This window comes from Lissotriton helveticus, chromosome 1_2, assembly GCF_964261635.1.
Source record: "Lissotriton helveticus chromosome 1_2, aLisHel1.1, whole genome shotgun sequence".
In the NCBI taxonomy this organism is placed as follows: Eukaryota; Metazoa; Chordata; class Amphibia; order Caudata; family Salamandridae; genus Lissotriton; species Lissotriton helveticus.
The window spans coordinates 271,489,381-271,508,759 of NC_136058.1; positions in this window are offsets into that span (position 1 = coordinate 271,489,381).

Consider the following 19,379-nt stretch of genomic DNA (forward strand, 5'->3'; position numbering starts at 1 on the left):
GACATGTTACACAGCAGCATGAGATGCTGTGCAGCATGGTATAAACTTTTTTTCAAAGCTCTGTGATGCAGTCAAGGCTGGCCACGTCATAGCACTTAAAAAAAAAAAACTTTAAGCCATGTTGTACATGTTGTACAGCAGCTAGTGCCACTGTGCAACATGTCCCTGTCATAGCACTTTTAAAAAAAACTTTGTCATGTTGTACAGAAGCTAGTGCCTTTGTGCAACATATCTTAAAAAAATATTGACAAAACCAGATTTCGCAGACGCAAAACCTATTGGCTTTGCCAATGCTTGTATACTCCATACTGTATATTGTTTATTCTCGAATGCAAATAAAATACAAGCTTGCTCATTCAAAACAAGAAGCACTGATGCCAGAATAATTTTTAAGAGACTGAAATTCTGAATAGTTTTAGCACAATAGCAGAGGCAGTATAAATAGTTTTAGATAAAAAGCCGCGGATGGAGGCTTGTTTCTTTAAAAGGGATATGTTTTAAAGTTTTATGATCTCCCTGAGAAGAAAAATGTTAACAAAGACAGTATTTCACTGCAGGCTGGCAGATAGCTGTGGAAGGTATTGCCGAGCTCACCGTGAAATATTTAACAAAGGACGAAAAATAATACGCAAATGCTACGGGTTTAGGTATGAAAATAATCTGCCGAGAGAGGGGCTGAGAAAATCGGTCCAAGTCATGCCAAGTAGATAGTCAGCCCTGCTGTGTTTTTGATTGGAAAGGAGAGGTAATATTTGGAGCTATATCACAGAAGCAGTGATCAATTAAACAGCGGTGGTCCGTGTAGGTAAGCGCAGTGGGGCGGCGCTGGAGGGAGGAGGGGAGAGTCGACAGATGACGTAATAGGGAAAAATAAATAAATACATTCTATTCCATCGTCTGTCGACGTCACCCCATCCACGCCCCACGGCGCTTACCTGCACGGACCACTGCTGCAAGTAAACAATTTTGGTCATAGAAGTGTGCCGGAGCTGGAGGGAACCATGCTGCAGGTGAGGTTGTTTGTCACAATAATGCCACAGCATTGTTTTCTTTTATTAGAGGTGTCGGACTTAGCCCTGTTTGCACGGTCATTCCTGAGCTTTTTGCCTTCCTCCTATATTTTTTCTAACCTGTTGTTGGCTATTTTCTGACTCTGGGCACTTTACCACTGCTGATCTGTGCTAAAGTGCATATGCTCTCCCTACTGTAAATAAATGTATTAATTGGTGATTCCATGATTGACTATTTGATTTACTTGTCAGACCCTAGTACAGTGCACTGAGTGTGCCCTGGGCATGTAAATCCAAATGCTGCTAGTGGGCTTGCAGCACTGGTTGTGCCACCCACAGAAGCGGCCTCGTAAAATGTGTCTACGGTCTGCCATTGCAGAACCTGCGAGCAGTCAGGTACTGTCATGCGGTCGGGCAAGTGCACCCACTTGCCAGTCCCTAAACCTTCCCTTTTCTTCATATTAGTCACCCTTATGGTAGGCCCAAGGGCAGGGTGCATTGTAAGTATAAGGTAGGACAAGCCCTAATGTGTGTGGCAGGTCCTATTAGTGAATTTCAGCCATTTTCGTTTTTCACTATTGCAAGGCTACCTGTTCTGCATAGGCCAGAATGGGCTGTTAGAATTAATGCATTTCATAATCCTAACTGACTCAGAGAACATGGTAGAAATTCGAGGTTAGTATGCCTGGACTCAGAATGATAAAATACATCTTTTAGTAAAGTGGGTTTTAACATTCTGTGTTTGCAAATACCACTTTTAGAAAGTAGGTATTTGCTTGCCTAACCTTTCAAGCCTGCCTCTGCGAGGTTGTGTATTCCTTTGTCTGGAGTTTGAGTGACAGGGCTGGGGCATTCCAGGAGACAGAGGGGCATATTACCAAGGAACAGCGATATTTATCGCAAAATGCGCTTAGCTCATTTTTTTAATCGTTGCCTATCGCTGGATATGTTAGCGGAGAAAACCTGCTATTAGCAACGTTTTTCTCCATTGTGCTAAAATATCCAGCGATAGCAGCGAAATGCGTGAATATCGCTGAGAATACAGCGATATTCACGCATTTGCGACAAAATGCTCTTAGCCATGTTATCCACATCCCATTGGATAACATGGCTAAGAACTGGTCTGAGCAGGCGTTAGTTTTTGGCGATAGCGGGAATATTTCCATCGCTACGCCTGCCTTGCTAATGGGCGATAGCGACGTTAGCGACTGCTTGCAGTCGCTAATAGGTTCGGTACGACCACTTTGCATGTCATTAGCGATAAATATCGCTGACATGCAAAGCGGGCCCCAAACCGCTCGCTATCGCCTAAAAGCTGTCGCTAACATCAGTTAGCGACAGCTTGCTAATGGAGCGATAGAATTATCGCCGCTTAGCAGCCGAAAACGGCCGCTTAACCGGCGATAATTGCCTATCGCCATCCTTGGTAATATGCCCCAGAATAAGTCAGCCCAGTGGTGAATAGAGAGATCTGCATCTAGATGGGAGGGAGGAGTTGCACCTGTGACCTGAATAGGACTGTGCCCGCCCCCCACAGTGTTGGCTCCACCCCCTGTGGTGCGTCTGATGTCTCTGCCATGCACACTGAAAGAAGAGAAGGAAGACTGTCAACAAAGTGCTCCAGCACTGTACTTGCCTTCCACAATGCTGGCTCCACCTCCTGTGGGGCGTCTGATGTGCCTGCCCTGCTCTGTGAAAGGAAAGGAGAAGTCTGGTAAACAGAGTGCTTCAGAATTGGTTTTGACTGGGCACAGGCCTCTCTCCCCTCAGAGAACAAATGATTTTGGTATATAAATATTGGGACCCTGATCCCATGAAATTAGATCACTTCTGGACTTACAAGATGAAACCTCTGCTGAGGAGAGGAACCTGAAGAAACTGAGGAGAGACTATTCCCAAGCTGAAGTGATGCTTGGGGGATTGGCCTGCAGTGGTTGCCTGACTTCCAAAGAGAGGAGAAAGAACTTTGTGGACTTTACTTTCAACTTGAGCAAAAGATCTCCAAGGGCTTGGAAGAGAGCTTGCCCCCTGACCGAAGTCCCAGGACCAGTGGACTTCACCAACCTTTGTGAATTGCTGCTGGAAACGCTGTTTCAGTGGCTACAGAGGCAGGGATCTGTGACCGACTTTCACGACCGGCCCGGTGTCCTGTAGGCACCGCATCAAGCAACGTCCGCCTCGAACAACGCAAGTTCTGATCTCACCGACTCTGTCCTGACGCCGTCACCGAGCCGTTGCCTGCACCGCGACTGGTGGACACCGCGACATGCAACGCCTTGCTACACCGACTCGTACTGGTCTGACCGACGCGGTCACTGCTGCTGACTTTAAGTTCTGTGAACGCACCGGAGTTAGGCACCGCCTCGCAGGCTTTGTGACGCACCGCCCGACTCGCACCGCTGTCCGGACTGATCGACGCCAGCTCCCGAACTCCAGTTCTGTTGCAGCACCGCAAGTTGGGAGCACTGCAACGAAGCAGCCTCTCTCCCTGCAATGCACGCCTTGGATCCACCGACTGTGTCAACGAGCCGCTGCCTGCACCGCATTGAGGGGCACCGCTTCCTGCAACGCTTCCTTTCTGCACCGCGACGAACATCGGAACCGGCTCGCACACCTGTGCCGGCCGCCTCAAGTAAAAGGTCCTGTGACTGAGTCTGTCGACATTTGAGTGGGCCTGGACCGACGTGGTCCGCTGGATTTGCTAGACTCTGTGTTATTTCAACAACGCTGTCAGACAGGGCTCCCGACACGCAGAGAACCTTGATCTAAGCCTTTTTAACCAGAACTCTTGAAATCTAATAGTTCTGTGGGTTATTTTTGTCGTTTATTGGTCTTGTGGTAACTCTATATAAAATATACTTATTTTTTATATAAAACCTTGTGTGGTGTCCATTTGTAGTGTTGTCACTGGGTTACTGTATGTGGTCACAAATGGTTAACTTACATCGCCTCTGAGATAAAGCTTTGCTGCTCGTGCCAAGCTACCAAGGGGGTAAGCAGGGGTTATTTTAGGAGTGTAATCCCCTTATCCTGACTAGAGGAGAGGGTCCCTATTTGTCACAAGTACCTACCTGTGCCAACTAGAGACCCCCAATTCTAACAAGAGGCAAAAGAAAGAGGCGCCGATGCAGAGATTCAAACCTGTTCCCCAGATCCAAAATCTGCAGATCTGGCCATTATGTTGCATCCTTTCCCCTTAGTAGCCCCTCTACTGAAAGTCCATTTATTTCTGTGTGAACATATCCATGTTTACTGTGGGTTACAGAGCTTTCAGGTTACCATCACATATCAGCCAGCATTTACCAAGGGGTCTGTGAGACTCCAGCTTCTATACAATGAATGCAGGCAATTACTGCCCAGACATCTTGTGTGCATTGCGATCAACATTTGAATCCCATAGCATAACGTTTATAACGGCGATAAAATGTTCACGAGAATTTAAACAGACAAGCATGGACAGAGCAGCATTTAATGTAGGAGGGAGAGGGGCAGCAAATGACGTGGGCTGGTGGTGCTCTGGAGGTGAAGTGTTACGACAAGAGGTCGGGAGCGAGACTAGGCAAAAGAAAACACAAAGAGGGCACACTGAAGAAAAACTGCATAGCTAATTCACATTATGGATACACACAAAGATGCACGGGGTAAGGCAGGGGTGCAAAAGGCAGCGATAAAGTAAGGAATGAGAAGAACATAGGAAGAGAAGATCAGAAAGTGACGTGAAAGTGAAAGTGATTGTGGCGGAGGGGTGCACCCGCGAGTGGTGCGCGCACGCTAGGGAGAGCTCTTCTTCAAAGCACATACTCATGCTTGTGGAGCGCCGCTGCGCACTCCCGCAAGCTGTATGCCGCCACAAGCACGAGTATGTGCTTTGAAAAACAGCTGAACGACAGCCAAAGGACCTCCTATGAAGCGCATGCACGCTCTGTAGGCGAGACCTAAAAAGCACAGTCTTATTCACTCCATATTTTTAGGCATATTAAAACTGAGAACTGATTTGATTTATGTAAGCTAAAATTAAATTGGGTGTCAGTAGCATCTGTTGTTTACAGCATAAAGCTATTTGAAGCATCTCAGAATTCAAACTTTCAATGTACTTCTTTGGCTACAGAGCACTGGGGAGGGATTTTGCCCCGTCTACGGGCTGCTGAAAAATTGGAGAGTTTTAGCAACTTTAAATAGCAATATACAGGTCCACCGCGAGGTCTGTCAACGCCAGAAGCACTTGTTAGTCCCTTGTTAGTCCCTTGTTAGGTCGAGCCTGGGCAGCACATGCGCTGTCTCGAAGAGACATGTAGTATCTAGGATATGTGTTTAAAAAAAGCCCACCTTTTTCATTGTTTCTTCCAACTGTCCTTTGGAAATGCTGGCTTATGGTGAATACACTTAGTAGGCCCTCCTTTTGTTCCGCCCTGAAGGCTGGCCCTGCTACACAAATGATTTCACTATGGGCCATATGTTTTCCTTCAGTGTACTACTTTATCTTTCGCTCTGTCCTCCATGCTGCTCCCAGTTTACTTGATCGCCCTACCATTCCCAGAACAACACCTCCCACCCCGTGTAGCTTTCTGAACAGCTGCTCTTCACCCCTCTCATGGGCTGCATCTCCCTTTTTCTCCCTACACCCTCCCAACCCCCCTTAACGTGACAAGGAAGCTGAATCTCATTTAATCAATCGAATACTGCTTTGTTTGTACTGTGTGTCTTCCATTGACATTTTTGGATTTGCTTTGCTTACTTGTGAGCGTCCTTCTAGGGGCACAGTTTTGGTTTGGCTAGACGGACTTTGTGTAGTCCAGGCTATACCCGGACAGACTTCTGCCAGGATGTCGATCCCCAAAATGCCAGAATTAGCTAAAGTGACGTCATGTGTCCTTTGATCTTTTGAGGACACTGAAGGTTTTACTTTCTGTCTCACCCGTCCCATACCCTCTCAAGAGCCTCCCATATACTGCTGAGGGTCCGCGGAAGGACAAGGGATGAACATCACAAGGATTAGACATAACTTCCGGTTTCCTTTGCTGACTACTGGAACCAGGGGAGTACAAGGCGAGCACAAGGTGAGAGTTCTTTTGGGCAGTGTGAATAACCACCCACGGGGCATATCAGCAAGGGCCGGCGATAAATATCTCTCAGCGCGCTTAGCGCGAGGATAATTATCGCCGGCTAACGCTAGATTCTATCGCGGAGATAGGGTACTATCAGCAACGCATATCTCCAAAGCGATAGGAATCCAAGCGTAAGCTACAAAACCGTGCGATTATCGCTGGAAAACCGGCGATAATCGCACTGCGACAGGTGATACCTTGCTGATAGCGCAGAGTGGATTTAGCCAGGTAATCCACCTCCCCTTTTATTACATGGCTAAATCAGATTAAAAGCCGTTGTACAGAAACCTGCGTTAAGCGTGGTTAGCGCTTCTTTTATTATCGCTAAGCAGGTTAGCGATTTCCTTGTTAATTGGAGAAATGTCATTTAGCGACATTCTCCACGTAAGTTTGGCAAGGTACGCCCACTTTGCATCTCATAAGAGATGCAAAGCTGGACGTGGGGGAAAGGGAAGCTAAGGCAAGGATTCATGCAATAGCGTGACCTTGCTGATAAAGCGATAAAATGATCGCCGCTTTTCAGTCGAAAACAGACGCAAATGCGGTGATAATTTTATTGCGCCACCTTGCTGATATGCCCCCACATGTGTAACTCTCCCACAGGCAGCTTACTCAGATAACCACACATTGCTGTGGGTGAGACAACAACAGCCCTTGGAGGCTTCCAACCTCACTTTTGAGCTGTCAGAAGCGCCAACATGAACCCCTGAGCCCATTGTCAGGAGGTCCCATGTCCTCTGTGGCACCGCCAGCAGCCCTGCTCTTTTAGCCAACACCACAGTGCATTCTAAAACTTGAGGTCTTTTTTCACTAATGGGGTTGACAAGAGATGTTGTAAGTCCCCCTTCTGTAAAATTGTTGCAATAACTATAAATCTTTCGCAGTACTTGTGAACCTACACGTCACTCCAATCAAGCTTTGGTGCATTGTAAAGACAGTTGTCCATTACTGATTTATTCCCAGAGCGTCTCCCTTCATCGGTCGTCTCACATAGTCATCCACTGCATTGCTGTGGGAAAGCGTGCTTGGAGGGACTCAGCTGTTATTGTTTTGTAGTTTTATATAGCACACACTCAAACTCAAGGTATTGGAGCACTTTACAGGAGCACCAGTTACATTACACAAGGACACATTCAGTTTTGGTAGGCACGGGAATTTAAGTGATTTGACCAGAATCACAGGACGCTGAGCCGGCGCGGAGACTCGTTTCCCAGTACCAAATTCGGCAGCTTTGGTTGTTACATCACATCCTTGTTAAACTACAGCTTCTAGAATGCAGTGTTTGCGGCTAACACACTAGAGCGGACGCAAAGCTACTTACCCTAGAAGTGATGCGTGAAAAAATGCAGGGGCATATTATCAAGGACCGATGTTAAAATCATCGCCGTTTTATCGACAGGAAATTGGCGTTAAAACGGCAATAATGGGCTTGATAATACGCCCTTGTTAATTCCCATAGAAGCCCATGTTCTGATGTTAACATGGGCTTCTTTGGGAACTAACAAGGGCGTATTATCAAGCCCATTAACGCCGTTTTATCGGCAGTTTCCTGCCGATAAAACGGCGATAATTTTAACACCGGTCCTCTTGTAATATGTCCCCAAGTGTGCTGTTGACTACCAGCAATACCAGAATGTGGCAAACCAGGCATGAGGCCACTTGGCCTGGGGACCTGAAGTGATCCAGATGCCCTGGGTAAACAGAGGCGTGTGCAGCAGCAGAAGCCCTCCAGATTAGGAGCTGTTAACCAGTTTGTCCGGCTCTGGGGAGCTTCACAAAATTGCGCCATTCAGTGGCGCTTGCTTTCCTCAAGATATTGAACCAAACCAAGGTTGGGACTGTAACCTGGTTAGCCATTTCCAAAGCCGGCAGCTCCGAATGTCAGTCCACAGCCCCACCCCCACCCCCTCCTTTCCCTACTGAGGACATCAGTGGTGACTCAAAATCAAATATTTGTGATGGCACATGTGAGGTCATAATCACTGTACTGGTTAGGTTGTTAGGAGTGGGTAACTAGCTTTAATTGTAAATATGTACTTTTTCAGGGTAGGATTGAATGAACACTTACCGTCCTCCAGCTGAAGTTAATTAACGCAGCTAGTGACATGTCGATGGAAGTAAATTCTTTTTTAACCGAAATAATGAACTGCAGCTTCTGCCAGTGAATGTTATGGAATTTGAATGAAATACACTTTCATTATTCCTTATGCTCTACTTACAGTCCAGGATTGTGGCCTCAGGTCCTGTGCAGAGTGCACAACGCACACCATCCAGTGTGCATTCAGGGCTCTCCCTGCCTGCGCCTTCTCCATATTAAACAAAGGTTAAAGCTTGCAAGCTTGTCAAGTGCAACGTATAAGATCTGCGCGTTTAGACGACATAGACTGTGGGATTGGTGTCCAGACTGATTCCAGACCCCCCACCAGATATGTTAGCCTGTATACCAGCTAGCTCACAGTACCACTGTACACTCCTCTTACCAAGGAGAGAATAGTTCTTGGCAACTATCGAACATGACAACTCTGTCCCATCAGGGATTGTGGAAACAGTGCAGTAGTTTTCGCTCAGTCACTCGTGCTCACTTTGTCTCAGAGAGATACACATAATAAATGGTGGGGACATTTTCAATAAGCATTTATTGAACCAGTGTCAATCTAGTGTAAAATAGGTGTGCTGAAACAAACACGAGACAGAAACAGATATAAATGATTATAAGCACCAACAGAGTAAAAGCATGGTAGATTCCTACGATAGAGCTACAACAATTAACACAGGCAAGCATAAAAATACATGACAGTAATAATACGTACTCCTACGATGTTACCCTAAGGTGTAGAGCCAAGAATCCCCCTAGGATAAAGTCAACCGCATTACCTGAAGTGAGAGATTGTGGGACCCCATCTTGGTCTCGAGATGGACACCCCGTTAGGATGTCAGACCACTGTGAGCTGGATTGTCTGCATGCAGGAACCTCAGCGTCTTGCATCAATGTGTCAGCATGGAAGTCCTTTTACTCCTCTCCCTCCCTCAGCAATGATATGGTGTTAATATACCTAAGTGGTACCCTCAGGCGATCTACCTTGCTGTGTCTTATTGGATTAGGATGACAGAAGGAATGACCATTATAGTTAGTTATATTGCAGGAGATGGTAGTCCTGCTGAAATTCCAAGAATCCATAATGAATGAGACTAGTTTTCAGAGAAAACCCCATGTCATTTAAGCAGTACAGTAACTGGGTAAAAGGTCAGTACCAAGAACAGTTATGTAGTGTAATGGCAGGGGAAATATAGGTGAAAGGTTTGGTTACTACCTGAGCCTTTATCGGGGTACCTGTATGAAACATAACAACACTGATAATGTCCTGTGTGCAGTTCAAACCAGGCACAGTCGAAGTGTGTAGGCGCAGGGCATGGCCTGTGACCATGCAGTACACGTGCATGCAGTCTCCTACACAGGCGCTCCTCCCTCCCTACAAACACTCGGTGACCACGCTTCACAGGTTAGCCCTTATAGCCACCTTTTACAGCACTTTCCTTGTTTTGTTTAAAATGTTTTTAGCTTTGGTGCCCCTTTTACCAACCTGTACCAAAAACCTCGCAACCACGCATTCATGCATGCACAGCTACCCACCTGTGTGTTTACTTTTTACACATAGATGTTTTCCCGTTAATATACACTTGTAGACTAATGGGGCATATTATCAAGGGTGGCGATAGGGAATTTTGGCCGCTTTAGCGGCCGTTTTGGGCCGCTAAGCGGCGATAATTCTATCGCCCTATGAGCAAGCTGTCTCTAACAGCAGTTAGCCACAGCCTTTAGGTGAAAGCGAGCGGTTTGGGGCCCGCTTTGCATGTTAGCGATATTTATCGCTAATGACATGCAAAGTGGGCGTCCCCAAACTGTTAGCGACTGAAAACAGTCGCTAACCACGCCATCGCCTATTAGCAAGGCAGGCGTAGCGATGGAAATATTCACGCTAAGCGCGAATATCTCCAAATACTAACACCTGCCCAGACCAGTTCTTACGATACAGAAAAGGGGGTGGTGATGAACAGAGTGTCTGAATTAAGCAGACCACTCTTACCCAGTCCAAAGATCAGGGCTTGATCCATCACCGTTATTTATCTCACTGCCCCATCCCAGCTCAGAACCTGGCTATATGCAAATTAGTCTGTCCCTGGCCCAGTGCATCATGGGAACAGGGCAGACCAAACTACCAAGCCAATTCTTCACCAGAAAGGAGACAAGCTACCGGGGACCGGTTTCTGGCATTTCAGCCTCTTCGGCCCGGCTTGCTTGAATCCTGATGGAGCAGTGAGAAAGGGACTCATGTCTGAGTATACCCTGCCACACCTATAGTGGCCAAAAACGATACAGAAAAGGGGGTGGTGATGAACAGAGTGTCTGAATTAAGCAGACCACTCTTACCCAGTCCAAAGATCAGGGCTTGATCCATCACCGTTATTTATCTCACTGCCCCATCCCAGCTCAGAACCTGGCTATATGCAAATTAGTCTGTCCCTGGCCCAGTGCATCATGGGAACAGGGCAGACCAAACTACCAAGCCAATTCTTCACCAGAAAGGAGACAAGCTACCGGGGACCGGTTTCTGGCATTTCAGCCTCTTCGGCCCGGCTTGCTTGAATCCTGATGGAGCAGTGAGAAAGGGACTCATGTCTGAGTATACCCTGCCACACCTATAGTGGCCAAAAACGATACAGAAAAGGGGGTGGTGATGAACAGAGTGTCTGAATTAAGCAGACCACTCTTACCCAGTCCAAAGATCAGGGCTTGATCCATCACCGTTATTTATCTCACTGCCCCATCCCAGCTCAGAACCTGGCTATATGCAAATTAGTCTGTCCCTGGCCCAGTGCATCATGGGAACAGGGCAGACCAAACTACCAAGCCAATTCTTCACCAGAAAGGAGACAAGCTACCGGGGACCGGTTTCTGGCATTTCAGCCTCTTCGGCCCGGCTTGCTTGAATCCTGATGGAGCAGTGAGAAAGGGACTCATGTCTGAGTATACCCTGCCACACCTATAGTGGCCAAAAACGATACAGAAAAGGGGGTGGTGATGAACAGAGTGTCTGAATTAAGCAGACCACTCTTACCCAGTCCAAAGATCAGGGCTTGATCCATCACCGTTATTTATCTCACTGCCCCATCCCAGCTCAGAACCTGGCTATATGCAAATTAGTCTGTCCCTGGCCCAGTGCATCATGGGAACAGGGCAGACCAAACTACCAAGCCAATTCTTCACCAGAAAGGAGACAAGCTACCGGGGACCGGTTTCTGGCATTTCAGCCTCTTCGGCCCGGCTTGCTTGAATCCTGATGGAGCAGTGAGAAAGGGACTCATGTCTGAGTATACCCTGCCACACCTATAGTGGCCAAAAACGATACAGAAAAGGGGTGGTGATGAACAGAGTGTCTGAAATAAGCAGACCACTCTTACCCAGTCCAAAGATCAGGGCTTGATCCATCACCGTTATTTATCTCACTGCCCCATCCCAGCTCAGAACCTGGCTATATGCAAATTAGTCTGTCCCTGGCCCAGTGCATCATGGGAACAGGGCAGACCAAACTACCAAGCCAATTCTTCACCAGAAAGGAGACAAGCTACCGGGGACCGGTTTCTGGCATTTCAGCCTCTTCGGCCCGGCTTGCTTGAATCCTGATGGAGCAGTGAGAAAGGGACTCATGTCTGAGTATACCCTGCCACACCTATAGTGGCCAAAAACGATACAGAAAAGGGGGTGGTGATGAACAGAGTGTCTGAATTAAGCAGACCACTCTTACCCAGTCCAAAGATCAGGGCTTGATCCATCACCGTTATTTATCTCACTGCCCCATCCCAGCTCAGAACCTGGCTATATGCAAATTAGTCTGTCCCTGGCACAGTGCATCATGGGAACAGGGCAGACCAAACTACCAAGCCAATTCTTCACCAGAAAGGAGACAAGCTACCGGGGACCGGTTTCTGGCATTTCAGCCTCTTCGGCCCGGCTTGCTTGAATCCTGATGGAGCAGTGAGAAAGGGACTCATGTCTGAGTATACCCTGCCACACCTATAGTGGCCAAAAACGATACAGAAAAGGGGGTGGTGATGAACAGAGTGTCTGAATTAAGCAGACCACTCTTACCCAGTCCAAAGATCAGGGCTTGATCCATCACCGTTATTTATCTCACTGCCCCATCCCAGCTCAGAACCTGGCTATATGCAAATTAGTCTGTCCCTGGCCCAGTGCATCATGGGAACAGGGCAGACCAAACTACCAAGCCAATTCTTCACCAGAAAGGAGACAAGCTACCGGGGACCGGTTTCTGGCATTTCAGCCTCTTCGGCCCGGCTTGCTTGAATCCTGATGGAGCAGTGAGAAAGGGACTCATGTCTGAGTATACCCTGCCACACCTATAGTGGCCAAAAACGATACAGAAAAGGGGGTGGTGATGAACAGAGTGTCTGAATTAAGCAGACCACTCTTACCCAGTCCAAAGATCAGGGCTTGATCCATCACCGTTATTTATCTCACTGCCCCATCCCAGCTCAGAACCTGGCTATATGCAAATTAGTCTGTCCCTGGCCCAGTGCATCATGGGAACAGGGCAGACCAAACTACCAAGCCAATTCTTCACCAGAAAGGAGACAAGCTACCGGGGACCGGTTTCTGGCATTTCAGCCTCTTCGGCCCGGCTTGCTTGAATCCTGATGGAGCAGTGAGAAAGGGACTCATGTCTGAGTATACCCTGCCACACCTATAGTGGCCAAAAACGATACAGAAAAGGGGGTGGTGATGAACAGAGTGTCTGAATTAAGCAGACCACTCTTACCCAGTCCAAAGATCAGGGCTTGATCCATCACCGTTATTTATCTCACTGCCCCATCCCAGCTCAGAACCTGGCTATATGCAAATTAGTCTGTCCCTGGCCCAGTGCATCATGGGAACAGGGCAGACCAAACTACCAAGCCAATTCTTCACCAGAAAGGAGACAAGCTACCGGGGACCGGTTTCTGGCATTTCAGCCTCTTCGGCCCGGCTTGCTTGAATCCTGATGGAGCAGTGAGAAAGGGACTCATGTCTGAGTATACCCTGCCACACCTATAGTGGCCAAAAACGATACAGAAAAGGGGGTGGTGATGAACAGAGTGTCTGAATTAAGCAGACCACTCTTACCCAGTCCAAAGATCAGGGCTTGATCCATCACCGTTATTTATCTCACTGCCCCATCCCAGCTCAGAACCTGGCTATATGCAAATTAGTCTGTCCCTGGCCCAGTGCATCATGGGAACAGGGCAGACCAAACTACCAAGCCAATTCTTCACCAGAAAGGAGACAAGCTACCGGGGACCGGTTTCTGGCATTTCAGCCTCTTTGGCCCGGCTTGCTTGAATCCTGATGGAGCAGTGAGAAAGGGACTCATGTCTGAGTATACCCTGCCACACCTATAGTGGCCAAAAACGATACAGAAAAGGGGGTGGTGATGAACAGAGTGTCTGAATTAAGCAGACCACTCTTACCCAGTCCAAAGATCAGGGCTTGATCCATCACCGTTATTTATCTCACTGCCCCATCCCAGCTCAGAACCTGGCTATATGCAAATTAGTCTGTCCCTGGCCCAGTGCATCATGGGAACAGGGCAGACCAAACTACCAAGCCAATTCTTCACCAGAAAGGAGACAAGCTACCGGGGACCGGTTTCTGGCATTTCAGCCTCTTCGGCCCGGCTTGCTTGAATCCTGATGGAGCAGTGAGAAAGGGACTCATGTCTGAGTATACCCTGCCACACCTGTAGTGGCCAAAAACGATACAGAAAAGGGGGTGGTGATGAACAGAGTGTCTGAATTAAGCAGACCACTCTTACCCAGTCCAAAGATCAGGGCTTGATCCATCACCGTTATTTATCTCACTGCCCCATCCCAGCTCAGAACCTGGCTATATGCAAATTAGTCTGTCCCTGGCCCAGTGCATCATGGGAACAGGGCAGACCAAACTACCAAGCCAATTATTCACCAGAAAGGAGACAAGCTACCGGGGACCGGTTTCTGGCATTTCAGCCTCTTCGGCCCGGCTTGCTTGAATCCTGATGGAGCAGTGAGAAAGGGACTCATGTCTGAGTATACCCTGCCACACCTATAGTGGCCAAAAACGATACAGAAAAGGGGGTGGTGATGAACAGAGTGTCTGAATTAAGCAGACCACTCTTACCCAGTCCAAAGATCAGGGCTTGATCCATCACCGTTATTTATCTCACTGCCCCATCCCAGCTCAGAACCTGGCTATATGCAAATTAGTCTGTCCCTGGCCCAGTGCATCATGGGAACAGGGCAGACCAAACTACCAAGCCAATTCTTCACCAGAAAGGAGACAAGCTACCGGGGAACGGTTTCTGGCATTTCAGCCTCTTCGGCCCGGCTTGCTTGAATCCTGATGGAGCAGTGAGAAAGGGACTCATGTCTGAGTATACCCTGCCACACCTATAGTGGCCAAAAACGATACAGAAAAGGGGGTGGTGATGAACAGAGTGTCTGAATTAAGCAGACCACTCTTACCCAGTCCAAAGATCAGGGCTTGATCCATCACCGTTATTTATCTCACTGCCCCATCCCAGCTCAGAACCTGGCTATATGCAAATTAGTCTGTCCCTGGCCCAGTGCATCATGGGAACAGGGCAGACCAAACTACCAAGCCAATTCTTCACCAGAAAGGAGACAAGCTACCGGGGACCGGTTTCTGGCATTTCAGCCTCTTCGGCCCGGCTTGCTTGAATCCTGATGGAGCAGTGAGAAAGGGACTCATGTCTGAGTATACCCTGCCACACCTATAGTGGCCAAAAACGATACAGAAAAGGGGGTGGTGATGAACAGAGTGTCTGAATTAAGCAGACCACTCTTACCCAGTCCAAAGATCAGGGCTTGATCCATCAGGGCTTGAATCAGACCAGTTCTTAGCCATGTTATCCAATGGGAGGTGGATAACATGGCTAAGAGCATTTCGTCGCTAATGCGTGAATATCGCTGTATTCTCAGCCATATTCACGCATTTCGCCGCCATCGCCGGAAAATTTATCGCTTTGGAGATAAACGTTGCTAATAGCAAGTTATCTCAGCGATAAATTCCGGTGATGCTCAGTGATAAAAAGATTGTCGCTAAGCCTATTTAGCGATAAATATCGCTACTTGTTGGTAATATGCCCCAACGTTTTTTTCCTCCATTCGTGATTTTAGCGATCGCATATACATATTAAACTTAAAAACATCTCGCTGCCTAGTTTGCCCTCTGGCATGCCTTGATGCCGCACTCCCTCGCAGCTCCGTAGAATGCCTTCCCCGGCCGCTTTTATTAAGGGGGCTGCAAAAGGCGGACACTCCACAACCCTCTGCTTCACAGGAGACTCTGTGGCTCTCCTGTCATGATAAACACCTCCAGCACAGACGTGGGGCTGTCATGCTCAGCCATCCATCTTAATTAAAGGCCAGAGAGCTTCTCTAACTTCCAGGAAAATATAACCTGGCAGTTTTATTAATTCCCACCACTGATTGGTTTAATATAAAAATGTTTGCGGTATTCCAGTGTATTAAAATGTTATTCTGCTTGGTTGCCCTTTTTACAGATAATGTCAGTGCACTTTGTACTGTTATTTAATTTTGGTATGGGATTACTGCTTAAAGAAGGTTTGCATTAAGCCTCATCTGACTAACTGGTGCTTTAGTTTAGCATTTTATATTTATCAATAGGCTTGTGTTTATGTCTTTTTATGCGACTGCATGCTTGTCTTTTTCTGTGCACATGTGCCTGTGTTTGCTGCCCTGGATGTCCGTTTGTTGGATTTATGGCCTTTGTCGACAAGGCAATCCGCTATTCTGCCCAACGTTTATGGATACGAGCATCACTGTGAAGGCTCTGTATATGGAATAGGTGGTTTGGGACTGCCGTACTTTAGTACAACGCTTCCCGGCAGCGCAGGCCACGGTGCTGCCGAGTCAGCGGTGTCGTGCCCTCCTTTATTAGCACTCGGCCTCCATCAGTCCTGTTGTGAGGTTATTTCACGCTCTTCTTCTTCCTTTGCTCTTTCCTCCTGTTCAGCCTTGTTGCCTATATAATCTGATGACTGCATAGAATGTTGGGTGCAGGGGGTTAGGCAGTTGATTACCGCAGGCTGAGCAGTAAGGATATACTGCTCCTGGTGGGGCGTACATTATAGCTTATTTACCATCTTGGCTCAATCTAAGCTTCCTGAACTGAACTACAAATAAAGACATACTTGGAACCTACAACCTGACTTCCTGACGATTCTTACTTTGTAACAAGTCCCTTCATCCTGCGTACATGTTCCCATGTGTAACAATGCAATAGTGCCTAAACCCAGCACAGGCCCAATTCTATCAACATGGCCTCTCGTAGTTACAAAACAATGAATATATACTCCCCCAACTGATACAGACGTATTTATTTTAAAAATAGTCTCTGCTTCTTTTGGCCAATCAGTCTCTAATAGAGCATTTCGACAGTCAGCCCCCAGCTGGTCCCTTACTCCTCCCTTGGTAGATAAAATACATTCCTGTTTACAATGTCAATAGCTTTAAATAAAAAAAAATGCGAGACCTATTGCATTTCCAATGCTTGTTTTTCTGTGTCATGAGTGCATGGAGACTGCACCAGCTCCAACATAGAGGTATTGAGCCTCCCTGCACAAAAACAATCCTGGGAGGCTTTTTCCTCTGTCCATGTGTGCCACAGAATGCAGCACACATGGAAAGAGGAAAAAATGAGGAGAAACAAAGGTATTTCTCATCGTTGCGCCTCTCTAAGGGAGGCGTAAGGTTTTGGATCATTCCCTGGTATACATGGTTTTCTAAATCTGGGAAGCTTCAAAATTCATGGGTGTTGCCTGGGAACACCCACTGCAACACCTTCCTAGCAGAGAGTAAGGCAAAGCAGCGATTAGCGCGGCCTTGCCTTGCTCCCTTGCTATGAGGCCATTCAAAGCCATGCCAAGGGGCATATTTATGGGATTTTGGGGCAGGGCAGCTCATCAAGGCACCTTGCTGAGCTTCCCTATGCCAAAGTGTAAGGGCAGGAATGCACTGTATTTAAGCAATACGGTGAATTCCTGTTCTATCTCCCTGTGCTGGCATTTTCGGCACACATAGAAAAAGGATACATTTGGAGAAATAAAGATATTTCTCCTCGTTGTGTATCCCTCACACCTCCCCTGGGGAGGCATACGTTTTTGGTGCTACCTCAGAGTTATGATTTCTCGTAAATCTGAGGCAGTGTCAAAAATCCATGGATGTTGCTGGGAATGCACCCAGCAACACCCATTGCACGCCCCTTTAATGCAGAAAATTACGTTAAAGGGAACGATAATTACTAGGCAACATCAAGCCCAAAAAAGTGGCTTAGTGCTGCCTCGTAAATATGGAGCAGGCTACTGCTCCACAGAACGTCACAAAAAGGTGACGTTCTGATGACGCAACGGGCCTCATAAATGAGGCCCGAGTGTTTATGCTAAAATTTGGTAACCATGTTACCGTAAGGATATTGAAGTAGTGAAATTGCTATACTATCCATGGAATATTAATGAATAACTAGGGCCTATGATGATGGAGTGCCATCAACACGCATTTGGGGTAATAAGAAGTATGCGTATAAGATGGTCATTAGGGTCATCCCCAGTTCTGCTGTGTAAAGTAAGTTCAGACCATAATCAAATATGATTATCTAATTTGTGACCATAGAATATCATAATTTGGGCCCCTAAGGTCTGTCCATAACTGGTATATCCAGTGCTTGTAGATTAATGGTAACAATGCCATCATGTCATTGCTGGGGATGTGAGTCTCTCAATGACATGCCGATCTAGGTCATTCTCTGTGTCTTTTGGCCAAAATATGTTTTGTCATCCTCGTCTTTATTATATTTTTCAGATAATCTGGGTCATTCTGGTTTTCTGTGGTTTGGTTTGAAAATAAAATGAGACACAGTGAAGTGAAATCATTTGCATACGGTCATTCAGTGTACATTGTGAAAGCTGGGATTTGATCTGAGTTTTCCTGATTACATATTTTGTGTAACCAGCCACTGAGGACCCGATTCACAGAACTAACTTAAGACAAAATCCTAAACTTACTACCATTTGGTATTCACAGAAGGCACTTACTCATTTTGGTATTCACAGAAGGCACTTACTCATTTCGGTATTCACAGAAGTTAGGAGTCCTAACTTTAGGACTCCTAAATGCCTTCTGTGAATACCGAAAGTCTTAAAGTTAGGATTTTTCTCAGTTTAGGAGTAGTAAAGTAAGACTCCTAACTTTAGGACTCCTAAATGCCTTCTGTGAATACCGAAAGTCTTAAAGTTAGGATTTTACTCAGTTTAGGAGTCCTAAAGTTAGGAGTTATTGGAGAAGTTCAGGTACTCTGAAAGACGATCTGTGGGCAGCGTCAAAATTTAACTGGCGGCATGACCTCCTACACGGTAGCAATTCTGTCTCATCTACCTCCCCGACCTGCCTCCACCTCCTATAGTCCTATCTCTGAGTTCGTCTTTCTTTACTGTTTACCCTGGTACCCTCGTTTTCTTTCTTCCAATGGGGTATCAGGTCCTATAATGGCAAGCCAATTTACAACTGCATTGGAGGAGAATCTGAACATTATTGTAAAAACTGAGAGTGTGGCTGCCCAATGATTTTAGCCCCTAAGCCAGGACCCTTAGTTAAACACATCCACGAGCTTAGTGGTTTGACTTTATTGTTTGAGAGTGGACTCTTGTTTTTGGACCTTTTATGGACTCTGGACTTTTTTTAATCATCATTTGTCTATAAACTGGTTCCCAAGATGCTTCCTGAGGTGTTATTATTTGCCCAATTTGCTCCAAGTCTGCACTTCCCGGCTGAGATAAGACTAGGGGCCCGGTTATGATCTTGGTAGATAGGGTTACTCTGTCACAAATGTGACGGATATCCTGTCTGACAAATTACAGTCCCATTATATTCTATGGAACTCAAAATTCGGCAGACGGGATATCCATCACGTTTGTGATGGAGTATGACATCTGTCAAGATCATAATCAGGAACACTACGATATATCCTGAGCTAGATAACACAATAGTAAACTTTTATATTAAATCAAAATCCACACGATCTTCTTATGGTCTTTGTTTATTTCTCATTTTCAATGTAGATCTTCACACTCGAGCCTAGCCAACACGTGTTTCGTCTCTTGTGGGAACAACCACAGACTTCATCAGGGCTAAT